Raw genomic sequence first — 13,584 nt, forward strand, 5'->3', positions numbered from 1 at the left:
CACACTCACAATGGTCTGTGCTGACCTTGAAATTGCACCCAAGATATCTCTGATAAGATATTCATGTGTTCTTTTCCATATCCATTTGTGTAGCTTTTCCTTTTAATTAATTTTTGGATATGATAGATCACGCTTTCAAGAGCTATCATGCTATCATATTAAGTTTTATAAGCTTTAGGAAAAAAAAAAAGAACAAAAATATGAACTTCAAAGGTTGGGCATAGAATAATAAACATAAGAAAGGACATACCCACACCTTGGTGTTTCAAACAAGCTGTTTTCCACAGGCAAAGAAAGGTCATGATATTCTGACCTCAATGGTTTTTCATCTATTTTCTCATATTCCAGAAGTTTGTGTTCTAACCATCAGAGTATGAAGAGTCACAGTCATTTATTTTCTCCTTATTAGAAAATATTACATATTTTGTACAAGCAGCAATCTATCCAACACTAGGGTGCATTCATCTCACCTTATAACACTAAGGGTCAGAAAGTTACTTCTAGATGATAGGAGAATGAATTTTTAAGCTTCTTTCTGCCTACCTGAAAGTAGGGATTTAAAGCCAAATCTGTCACAACTCAATCATTCCAGAATATTCTGCAAGAGAGCTCCTTATTCCATCTGTTGTGGGAATTCAGAGTGGCTACAACTGCTCTCCTTTGTACAAAGCACTTCATTTGGAACAGAAATGAGCAGTACTCCCTGAATCTGTGTGCTGACTTCAGAGCAATTAGACAGCACCTAAAGGGAGGTATTTGCCTGGGATCCCAGATCTCCACTGTCAAGTTCTGTCACTGGGAAATACTGTTAATGGGTGACATCCACAAACCAGGAGCTACTGGATCTCTTGCCTGGCAAGGATGTCTTCTCTGCCAGAAGAACATTCATAATCCCAGCCAATAAATTTAAACTGAAAGCATCTTTAAGCTCTGTTCTCTTTTTTAATCAAGTTTCACCCAATAGTTAGGAAAAAATCAATAGTGCTACATCTTTATACTTGTTGATCCCCTTATAAACTGATGCATCAGTCTGTTATTACCAAGTGTAAGTACCTCTTTCTGCAAAGGTTGAACTTCATAATCCATTTTGCACCTAAAACCAATCTCCAGACTGAAAAAGTCCCCAACAAAACACACCAAGAATCCTCATGTCTGTGTGTGCACCAAGTGCACCCTGAAGGCATTATGCTAAGCAGCAAAAATAACTTTTGTGAACTGTTTAGACCATCAAACCAAGCAAGTACAACAATTCCAAACATTTTTTCCTTCTCAATTCTGCACTTTAGATTAAAAAAGAGGTCTGTTACTACTTACCAGTCTTCTGCTCTCTTCAAGACTGGTAACTATTCACTCATTCAGTAACTCTAAAAAAGAAGAAAGCAAAAATGCTTATTTTAGGTGCCACTGTCAGGTTTAAGTTGATGTAAGTATCCCAGATTCAGCACTTTTCACAAGAGATGGTACAGTAAAAAAAGAAAATGTTGAAAAATGTTCTACAACTTGCTAAAAGTTTTCCCATAACCAAAATCACTGCGATAGACTTGAACTTGTCTCTGTGAGAAAATTGTTCTCCCATCCTCTTTATTGTCTCTCCAGTCCGTAAGCACAGATGGACTTGTGTGTCTTTCCTTATGGAAAGTGCAGGGATGCCCCACAAATTACTGCAATCTACAGGTTTTACTCCTCCTAATAAAGGAAATTAGAGTTCAAGGAATTCAAAAACCAAAGGATCATGACTGTACGTATGCAAAATACTCTTATGTCAGTTATTTTTCTCTGGTGTTTTCTTCATCAATATAGAAGATGCAGCTCCTGCCCAACTCAGAGTCTTTGACAGTTACAACCAAAAGAAGTCAATTTGAAGATTGAATTAAAAAAAAAAAAAAAATCTCTGAATACGGGGGGGGGAAAGCATTTACATAGCTTTATAGAGGAGTCTAAAATATTTTTTCATAGTTTATGCCAAAATGTTAAATGTACATATACATTTTTAAAGTATATTTATTTTAGAAGCCATTATTTAAAACTTTTTTTTCCATCATGCAATTTCATCACAGAATTTAAAGTTCATTAACAGAAGCTTCATACACAGCTTAATTTATCTTGGATCTAGACTGCACTGAGAGCTGTCTATTCCAGCTATGACAAGTGAATGTTTTGGGCTACTTTTTAACCTCAGTGATGCCCACAAATGGAGATCTGACAAGAACTGCTTTCAGCGACAAGCAGGCTGGCAAAGCTACTTCTATTTCCTACAGAAATGTCAAATAGCAACAACAAAGAGAAGCACTTAAAGAGTAACACGAATTTGTATACAATACTCTGTTCTGAGGCAATTAAGAGTTTCATTTACAGCAGCTTGTTACCAAAGTAGTGCCAGCAGTGTTTATTAATTAAAGGTGTTTTTTCATCCTTAGCTCCTTTGTGAAGAAAGTGAGAATTAGCCTACTGTTTCTGGGGAATTACAGTTTTCTAATCATTTAAAAAACGAGGGTGACTAGTTCTGCCACCTATTTGCCCTGCAAACATTTCTGCCTCTTGCACACACCAGGAATTATGACAGCTCTGTTTCAGACCACCTATACATTACTTTAAATATTGCTGTACAGATCCTGGCTTATTTTGTACACCAACCAAAATCTGGGCTGGTGTTCTTTTAAAGAAACTCTACTCTTGCCTTTCAGAAGAACATGTTGTTTCATTCCCCCAAAGAAGCTCAGAACATCAAGGAAAATAACATCAAGTGATAGTGGGTTCAAACGTATGTCTAATCTTTACAACCCTTCAGTAGTTACACTAAAAAAGTGAGGCATAATTTATTTCTGATGAAACAGAGTTGCTCAGCTTTCTGCTAATAGGATCCTCAGGGCAAAAGGGGTAGGGAAAGCTCTGATAAAAGAAGAGAGCTTCATTTTACTGGTTTTTTTTCTAGTCTGGAAACAATAAATTAATAATAGTGTTTACTCTGATTATCGTTGATTTAGGATAAATTGTTCTCATTTAGCAAATGGGGAAATGAAATTCAGTGCCCAAGGGACTGAGAATATAAATCTATGCCAAAGGCTACAATTGAAGACACATTTACAGACCCATTCTGAATTCCTGGATTAATTCCAGCCATTGCTGATAGTAGGGAGGCTGATATTCTAGTTCCATTTACCAGTTTAATGATGCAAGTTGCCACTCCTTTCTCCTCCCCTCTCTTTGCTTCCCTTTCTTCTCTCTCCATGTCCCTCAGGAAACAATTTTTTTTTGTTTAAATCCTTGAAGGGTCACTATCTTATAAGTTTTTTCTTTTGGAAAAGCCAGTACAATTCTTTCTCAGAGGTACACACCTATGTTTTGATACTGCTCATCCAAAATTATTCTTCAGTTAGCCAATTCTTATTCAATGTAGGAATTGAATAGGGAAATGTAGGAACTTTGAAAGGGCATAATGTCCTATTTAAAAAAACCTATAAGTACTTTTCAGAAAAAGCATTGTGAAAGCAACAGGAACACCATTATTCAGCCAAGAAAGAGCTAGTATACTAAGGATACTATTACATGTATTTTCTTTTCTTTAAAGTGCTGTAGTATCATCATACTTCCCATACCTGAAGACAACAAAAGACAATACATAGCACAGCACTGAAGCTGATGGAACACAGCAAAAGCTTCAGGCTAGTACTGCATCTGTTCCTATGAAAAGTATCACTGTTTATTACCACTCATTAAAATTTAATTTGATAGAGCATCTTGAAAAGTTCATTTTTAAAAGGGAAGTATTATAGCTCATGTTACTGACTAGTTAACCACTTTGAGAACACAAGACTTCTCAGACTTGTTGCTTTCAATTATTAAAGAGAAAGCATAAATCTGATTAATTCAGCTTTTTTAATAAAAAGTAGTTTATTGTTTTCCTGTTTAACTAGCAGTCATCTGCTTTGTTTTGATTTCTCCTGATAAATACCTTGATCTTGAAAATGACATTCTGTTACTACATTGATGTTTGACTATGTGTTCATTGCTTCACATTTCATTTACTGTATTCTGAGATAGCATCATGAATCTCAATGTTTTAGTTACTTCTATAATAGGTACTACATTTTACCACAGTATGTAGAAGTGACAAACTACATCTGCAAATATCAAACCAAAGATTAGTTCAGGAAAACAAAATATGTGTACCTAGATTAGCCTTCAAAGTGTTCAGCAGAATATCCCAATAGTGTATTCGTTATTTGAATCTTCAGATTCAGTGCAATTTGATGATGCTCAGAAATCCATTCTGAGGAGTGTTGGTGCCAAAATGGGCTGAGCACACAATTATTTACAAGCGTGCAGGGTGTTTTGCTGCTTCCTGCATAACCTGTCAGTGCAACTTAGAGGTGATCCGTTTCTTTTAAATGAAATTGAATTACAAATGCATAAAAGATCAGTTTTAACCCTTAAAAATGGGAATTTAAACCTGAAATTCAATTTATTCACTGCTAGTTTAAAGAAACATTTGTGTCTTTAAGTTGTTCTGACAGGTTCTCATTGTTGGCACGAACACTCTGCTGACTATTTGAATGCTGTCAGTGGCTTCTGGTGCCCCAAATTACGGGTTTCAAGTGCCCAAATAATGACACAGGGGGATAAGTTTGTTATACCTCTCAGTGGTTATGTTTTTATTCATAATATTGCTGACCATCTCTTTGGAAGGATCTTTCTTTCCAGACTTGTATGTAGCAAAATGATGCAACTGTATGCAACAAGATTCTTCTCATGCACACTATTAACTCAGGTGAAAGAGGGAAGTACTGGCTGTTACCTAAATTAAACAAATACTTGTACTGGGTAATGGCAGCCAGGAAACACTTTGGTTTTACAATGGGAAAGAGGAAAAACACCAGAGCAAGCAGGACCATGCCAGTGTCACAGAACAACCCCAAAGATCTGTAAAATCTAACCCACGCCTTCTATTTCTTGTCATCCCACTCGTCCACGCTGCCATAGGAATGTTCTTTTAAATGTCTAGAAATCAGTTTCTTAAAATTGCCAGAAGAATTCACAAATATGCAAGTAAAAGTTTACTCTTCAGTCTTACTGAGCAGCACATCATCTCAGGTAAATTGAGGATGACTTTCTAAAACTGAGTAAATGGTTTAAGATGTGACTTCATCACCTTCTTCGCCTCCCCACAATTTACATTTCAGAGGGAAATGGTAATGTTACAAAGATTAAAAGAAAAATAAATGAAACTGCAAACAGACAAGCCCTACCAGTAAATGAAAGCTTCTTTACAGGATACTTAAGTCAGACATTTAGAAGCAAATGTAATAATAAATAATCATCATGCATGGAAACTAAGGAATATCAAGATTGCAAGGTATAAATTTCATTTTCTCTTTAATATGATTAACATATTTACAACACACTGATTAAACACATCTCAAAGCAGAGAGACATCTGTAACAGATGTATGTTCCAACTTTGATCTACCAGCCTTGAAAACACCTCCTTAGCTCTCATCTCCATGCATTTTTTATTTTCAAGTTTTCCCAGGGTTTTAAGCACATACTTTTGTGTCACTCATTCTTGAGGTTTGGGCAGGTCTTAAAATCTAAAGTCTAAACCCAGCAGAAATGAAGGATTTGCCTATCTGAGACTTATTGGAGGATCAATGAAATATTTACCTTCCACATAGGTTTCAATCAGAGCTCCACACAAAATGCTTTAGCAGTCAGCTGTTTTTAATGCACAGCCAGAGAACACCCTGAGAATAACCCAGCCCAGTTAGCAGCTGGCACACAGACACAGGGCATGGAATGCCTGGACTAAATAGTTTGTTTAGACTGAGCAGATTCAAACTCCAGATATCAAACTGCTCCCAGAGAATGAACTGAAAGGTGATGGTGAACACCTTCAATCCTTGAAATGAAAGGTATTCCAGACTGCTGGAGGTAGTGTAAGATTCAGTAAGACATGTGCTTTCACTTCCACTCCTTGGACTGCTTTGACATCTCCTACTGAAATTATAATGGACTTGTTCTGAGGGGAACATTGGAGGCAGGTATGGCAAATATAGCCACGTTAAATAGCATTTGTAGTTTGCCTACTGTGATATCATCTTGTAAGTAAAGTTTAAAACCTATGAGAAAACCTGGTCTAATAAGAAATCCATTTCAACAGAAACACCAGGTTACATTAAAAACAAAGGATTTGTTTCTTCTTTTAATACCTTTTTGAGACTGCAGGCTTTGGCTAAACTGAAGAGGAATATCTAAGCACTTGTACCTTTAGCTATCCAATTAACATTCTGATCTGCACCAGAAAAAGAGAAAACTTTAAAAAATCATGGTAAGTTACTACACAAACATTTTCCAGTATAGCTGGTTGAATTTTGTCATTCTGGTAACAAGCAACAATTTTCCTGTAATGCATCATCAAATTATACACTACCTCTAAAATTCAAAGTATAAACAGATGTAAACGTTAATTGAGGAATGAACTGAGATATGGCACTTTCCCTGAAGTTTCCTAATTTTTACTCAATCATTCTAACATAAAATCAGGAAGACTGCAGTTCAGAACCAGATTTCTTGGAATTCCTTCCAGAGCAAGAAGTTTATCTGCACAGTACAATCAGTACATTCATAAAGCAATATGATGAATGTATTTGACTCTAAACTCACATCCCTCCACAAGGCTTCCAAAGTTCTTTAAAGGTACTTGCTTTTTACTGGTAATAATTCCTTGACAGTATCAGCCTCATGGTAAGGTGTACCCTGAAAAGGCTCTGAATTTCCACAAAAGCCTCTCTACAAGGAAAGTAGCAAAGCTGCCTGAACAGACATCCCTGGATTTTTTGCTCACAACACTTTCTGATAACCCTACCTATTATTTTCATAAAATCTTTTACATAGGTATTTTAAAAGGTCTTTTTTTAACCAGGGCAGCCAGTTATAGAGAGCATAGGAATAGAAAGCAATAACTCATATCAGGAGGTAAAATGTCCTTTCAGGTGCAGTTTGCAAACTCACCCTTGTTTGCTATCTACTGCCTATTTTTTAAATAATGCACAAATCATCTCCAGTACCATGGAAATAATCAACAGAGAATCAAAACCTGGAGCTTCTACCAGAGCACAAATCAAAAGCTGTTGGAATCCAACAGCTGGAGCCTGTCTCATTATTTCACTGTGCTTTGATGTGCTTTTCAGCCAAGTATCTTAGAGATTTACTTGCAGATATGTCTATCTATAAATTCTACATTGCTTACATGTTATAGTTTCCAATGGAGATAAATACACTGAGTTCTCATGTAAAAAAAACCCCTCTTGTTTTTAAGTGTTTTATTAAGCACAAAATCCTGTAAATAGGGGAATTGAAAATCAGCTGCATCTAATAAAAGAATAAAGTTTGTTATTGACTTTGAGCTGGTAGTTTCCATTAGATTATCCATCATACTTTTATTATGTGATCAACTGCTTAATTAATTTCGTACTCATGCATTTAGGCAGAATGCTCTGTGTTTCAATGGGGTTTACTGTAATCCTGCACCTGCGGCCTCAGAGATTTAGACAGCTCTCTGTCATAAGTTTATGTTGTGTCTATAATCACATCGAGCTGGAGTATGGTTCCAACTATCCAGTCTGTTGAAATATAACAGCATTAAATTTTTGAGGCACTAGAAAATTTACATCTGTGGTTATGTATCTTTGGACCTTAATCAGATGAAAGTCACTGAGAGATATTAAGAGAGTTAGATACAATATTTTGCTCAGCCAGTTTTAGTGGATGTATCAGACACTGTTTTGATTTTCCCTGCTTATCTGGTAATATGAACAGATGCAATCATGCTATTGTATAATGAATGTTGATTGCCAACAGTATTTGATTTTGCAACCATTCTGCAGTGATAATTAAAGATAACTTGATATCCTATACAGTGATAGTAAAGACTGCTTTGTTGCATTATTGCATAAATAAATGCCATAGAGAGAATGAATGTGTTCACTATAACTTTTTATCTGGCATGTATTTCAGGGTAGAAAAAGGTCACGAGTCTTGATAAGACAGAAGTCTTCATTACAAAAATTGTGTTATTTATCCTTTATTTTCTTCTGGTTTGTAGAATATAAAATAAGCAAAGGTTTAGTACTTTATGACACATTAGTTCTGACTTCTCCAAAAAGGAGAAGAAATGCAGTACCATGGAAACTGTGCTATTGCCCACTGACCACACCAGGCCTGCCTCAAGAGTGCTGGAGCCAATGGTAATATGTTCTGTGATTACAGTGAGCTTCAGATAAGGCCCACATGTGGTAAACATATAGATCCTTATTACACCATTCAGAAATTTTAGGAGGAAAACATCTAAATGTACTTTTTCCACCAATAAACTTCAAAGTTCAGATATTCATACCATTATAATTTTGGCCAAAACTATATGAACTTGATGTTCAAACTAAACCATACATAAAATGTGAGATAGGAGCTAAGTTGGAGTTGTCCCCTTATCAGTAGCCCAGGGAAAGCATGAACAGGCTCAGACTACAGAGATTAATTTCATTTTTTTCTTTAATTAGACATAATGACTCTACAGCTCTTCTCCTTCATAGTGGAAGAAATCTGCCACAGCCCTGCAACTGCTGCTTTGCTCATATCCAGCACGTTCACTGGGCAGAGTGGATGTGAGATGACACAGAAATGCATCTTTATCCACTCAGGCATGCAAAACACTGGCACTGTATCCTCTCCACTCCCTGTATGCTCAGGAAGGCAGAGAAGCAGAAACACCTTCCTTTGTACCCCCACAGCCAAGCCCTTTTCTGACTATTTGGAGTATGTGCAGCCTTTTCCAGAAGCCTGTTTCAGACAAGGCCTCAGCCCAGTGGCCATCAGCGTTGTGCCTCCACCCTCACAAACTGGGATGTGCCTGTTTGAGTAAGGCTGCCAGAGCACTGCAAGTCATCTTGCAGAGCACAGCATTAGCAGGGTCAGCATCATGGTACAGCACATCACAACTCTCTCAGTCCCCAAACATGCAAATACTTGCTGTATTCCTTTAATAACTGCTCCGGGCTGCACTGTTTGACTGCAGTTCTATGTACAGCACTAAGTAACTGAGGTGCATCTTCAATGTCAATATTACATATTGCTTTTTATCTCTGGAGTTTTATGTTTCACTTTTAATCATAACTCAACAGACAAGACAGTGAGCTTCTTAGTTCACTGGTCAATATAGTTAGCAGGTGAACTCCTTATAAATGACAGAAGTGCTTTCACTGCAGCAGCTCTTCCTGCTTTAGAAAGGATGTGTCAGGTGTTGAAACTTGCCAATTAAATTATCTTCATTCTTGATGTGAGCTTTAGTCACTGAGTGTGTTGTGTGCTGAAATCTCCCCCTCTCCTGCTCAGTCAGAACTGCAAGACTAACACCTATACATTCCCTTCTGGATCACCGATAATTTGAAGCTGATAATTATTTCTGTTTTTCACTAAGAAACAGAAAGATATCTCTGCCTCTGATGTATTTCCACGGTGTGTCTTTGTGTATGTCAGAAAGCCATCACTTTCCTGCGATCTAAGAAAGCATTTCTGCTGACATTTTTCTTATGACTTTTCATTCCAATTTATAAAGTTACCTGTTGAGGAATTTTTATGATACCACCTACTTCCCCCATAGAGGCTACCACCTAAGCCTTGATTAGTTCACAGGAGATCAAACTCCCTAAAAAGTTACTGTCAGTTGCAGTTTTTAAGATTAAAACTAGGTCAGGTTTATTACCTACATCAATTCTTTTATGTAGCACAGCTAAGACAAAAAAAGGATTGTAGGGAAAAAAAAAAGAAAGGAAAACAGGACTGAAAGTCTAACAGATATAAAAATGCTTCTCATTTCAAAAGTGAAATGCCACAAATGATTTTTAACTTACCAAACCCCCAAGGCTGAAGCCATATAGTCTCCAGCTTTTGTCTAAGAGACCTTACAATAGTACAGGAGGTTTTGTTACAGAGATGGCATATGAGCAGAATCATTTGTAATATGGAATCCCTTAGATATTCACTCAGCAAAGGTTGTGGAAATTATTTTTGTTCTGATGAGGACAGAAATAGCTTTTGCACAATATTGATCTTTTCCATGTGTTAGGATTGCTCTGTGTAGTTTTGGAGAAGCTACACTACAATTGAAACAATAGTAAAAGCTTTATAAAAAGCTGTTTTGTACTATATTTAATTACTTTTTTTATTTACACCTTGTGATAATATATTGCTCTGTGGAATCCCTGATGCCTTTCTACAGCTAATGTCTGTTCACTATTGACCCTTTATTGGGGGTGTTTTGTTGTTTCAGCTTCTGATTCAAGAAATGCAAACTATCTGCAAGAGAGGAAAGCACCTTCTGAAATATTTAAGGTTTGTGATTAAATTCCAAGGGGTTTCTTTTATTTGGACTGACCAGACAATCTGTATGTGACCACTTGGCCATGGCCAGGCATAGAAGCAATTATGAACACAGAGAAAAATACTTTTTAAATATTTTTTTGTTTCTTTTAGGTGCAGTATCAGTGGTGCTCATATTTTCAGGCCATCACCTACTCAGAGTTTAAGCAGAGAGTAGCAGGTAGAATAAACCTGTTTTTCCAAAAGCACTGACAAAATTATGGTTATGGCCACAGCATTCATGGTTTTAAGGGACATTTCTAATGAACCAAAAAGATATTAAAGTAGAAAGTTAATATAGGAAATAAAAGCTGTTAAGTAACCACAATGTCCTACTACAGTAGTGAAATAATCATTATTAATCTGCTTGAACCCACTGACTCTGTGGATAAGCCATGGCATTAGACACAGATGGTATTAAGATATACTTTGCAAAAACAGGCATGTCAGGAGAGAACATGACTTCAACATATTTTTGGGTCATGTCTCCTCTCCTGCACCCTCCTTATTCCTGCCAGTACTAATTAATGTACAAGATCAGACAAACATTGCCAGCAAGTGTGTGACAAGCAGCCTAAATGGGAAGCTTTTCCAACAGTAATGAAACACACGGGAAGTGGAACGAGGGGTAGACAGAGTACCATTATACTGATTTTGCCATCCATACAGCTCAAGTCAAGTGCAAAATCTATAAACATCAAGGAAGAGCCCTGTGGGTCAGTCAGAATGCTCAGATCAAACACAGACTGAATGTGTAAAACCAGTTTACAACACTGGAGGACTGAAGCTGTGCATCAGTGTCCAACTCCACACATCCCAACAAAACCAGAATATACCCATACATATACTCTTCCCCCAGGTCCTTTTCTTTAGCAGATCCAGGCCTACTATAATGAACATCATCTTCCTCTTGTGCAATAGAAAAATACAGAAAGGAGCAAAACTCACTGGCTGCTTTACTTAGCAACATTTGAGAATGGAACCTTAGATCTTCCCCTTCTCAAATCTCTTCTTAAATAAGGTACATGATTATCTTTCGACCCTTGCCAACTTTTTCTAAAAGTTCAAAGTTTCAAGAGGGTGGGTATCAACACCTCTGAGCTTCCAGTGAAGCTTCTCTGAAGGTTTTACACTCTGTGCCCCCAGCCACAGGCAAGAGAGACCTTTTCGAACACTGAACAACCTGTTCACATTTTAGAATAAAAACAGCAAACAAAATGCAGAAATGTAAAATGCAGAACACACCAGCTGGTGTGATGAGACTGTTAGGTGCCTACTTTGAGAAGGACATCTGATATGGTTTGAAGCTGGCTCCCTGCCAAGTCTCCAAACCTTACCACCAGAAGTCGTCGTGTCCCCCGCCAAACCTCAGGGAGAAGAGGGAGAAAAAAAACTAAGAAAACTCGAAACGAGAGAAAGAGACAGCTAAAGTGATATATATATATCCCAATCAGTAGCCCAAGATCTAGTAACTAAAAGAGTTAGCAAGGAAATACCTCACACTTTCCTTGGGACAACCGAGGGTCGCTCCGGAACGATCGCCGGCAACGTTCAACTCCCAAGGTCGGCAAGGCCCAACCAGGCCTCGCTCCCCAGCACGGCAGAGCCGACAGCAGGGAACCTGCACCTCCAAGCTGCCGGAAGGAAAGAGAATGAAGGCCTCTCCTCCTTTCTTCTCATAGTCTGGGTTATGTAAAAATCACAGGGAATGCTGGGTAAATCTGGACCCTTCCTTGGTTCCAAACTGGTCACCAAGGAAGGCCTAGCCCGAACCACCACAACATCCTACACTCTGGAATCTCACCAGAGGAAGGAAACGCTGTGTTCTAACCCACACAGGACAGTGCCAGACAAGGGGGAGCTCCCCAAACACTCCTATGGTAGTTAATCTATGGTAGATTAAGATTGTTTTTTACAAGAGCAAGGTTTTTGGATTAACTATCTGAGGAGAGGAAGCAGCTGGGTCTAACCACTGCATCCTGGACTGTCATGACAGAAATAAGATGTAGTTGAAAAATACTGTGATGATACTTGGCTGGAAACCAAAAAAAAAAAAACCCACACCCAGGTAGACTTGATGTTGCCTACTTCTAACCCACGGCACCATGAGCTGGAGAGAAGCTCTAACTTCTTTTGTCTTAAGATAAAATGCCTCATACTTCCAATTTACCAACTTGGAGCCAAAGCTCTTGCCTAGGAGAAAAAACAATAAAACAAAAATCAGTCAATACTCTTAAGTGTGGCAAGCCTAAAGATAACAGCAGAAGGCAGCTGTTTAAAGAATAAAAACAGTCCCTCCTTAAAGGAGAATCTACCCTAAAGAGGGAAAAAGAACTAAAAGAAGCTTTTAGAAGTCCAAAGAAGTTTCTGAACCTACAGAAAGCTTTACCCTCAGAAAGTTTTCTTGCTTGTGTAACTAACCTCTGCTATATTTCATATATCCTGCCTTTGTATTTGCAGGAATGCACTGTTCCACACACCTCACTCCCAGACCCCCCCACTTCCTATTTTTCGTTGGAGCAGTGGGCTCCAGCCTTGTGTGAGCCTGCAGCACTCCAGATGGGTCAGAGAGCTTTGCCAGCCAGCCTTGCTCAATATCACAAGATAATTTTACAGTCTTCTGTTTAAACATTGTGCAGTGACTATGATTTGTGATTCAAAATAATAATGGCATATGGCACAGCTTTAATAGCACTGCCATTTTGGATGGAGTGCAGGGGGTTTTTATTTTGCTTTATTATAACACAATGGCTGCATTAGCTGGTGCAAATGGACAGCCAAGAGTAATGAGGATGACCTATTCAGTATGGAAGTTTTGTGGGAAGGCCTTCTGTGCAAGCTGGCTAAATGATGTAATACCAGGCACAGGGGTTCCAAGGGCTGAGGAGATGACAAAACATTAACTCAGTATCTCTTTAAAAGTAAAAAGCATTGCCTCAGGGGTTGCCTGACTCCACTCATTTCTCTTTTTTTTTTTTTTTTTTTGTTGCTATCAGAATATCTAGTTGGGAATTAATCCTTGGTAGCCTTTTAAACCATTAAAATGTTCAGGCTATTTTTCCTCCATCCTCTAAAATGTAGTTGTACTTTGGGCAGGTATCATACATTTGATTTCAATTTCCTTTCTATAAACTCAGTTATTGCCCAACTCCTTTTATCATTTAAACAAGAG

General features: G+C 37.8%; 1 protein-coding gene across 1 annotated transcript in view; it reads right to left on the reverse strand.

Moving 5' to 3' along the window:
* Window positions 1–13,584, reverse strand: part of TENM2 (teneurin transmembrane protein 2) — a 1,665,603-nt gene that overhangs the window by 885,898 nt on the left and 766,121 nt on the right. Inside the window, exon 15 of the mRNA XM_051794292.1 lies at window positions 1,315–1,364. The gene's annotated coding sequence lies outside the window, so the exon portion shown is untranslated. The remainder of the gene's footprint in view (window positions 1–1,314; window positions 1,365–13,584) is intronic.

Source organism: Manacus candei, unplaced genomic scaffold (assembly GCF_025592945.1).
Source record: "Manacus candei isolate 608988 ecotype Guabito, Panama unplaced genomic scaffold, ASM2559294v1 h1tg000037l, whole genome shotgun sequence".
NCBI lineage: Eukaryota > Metazoa > Chordata > Aves > Passeriformes > Pipridae > Manacus > Manacus candei.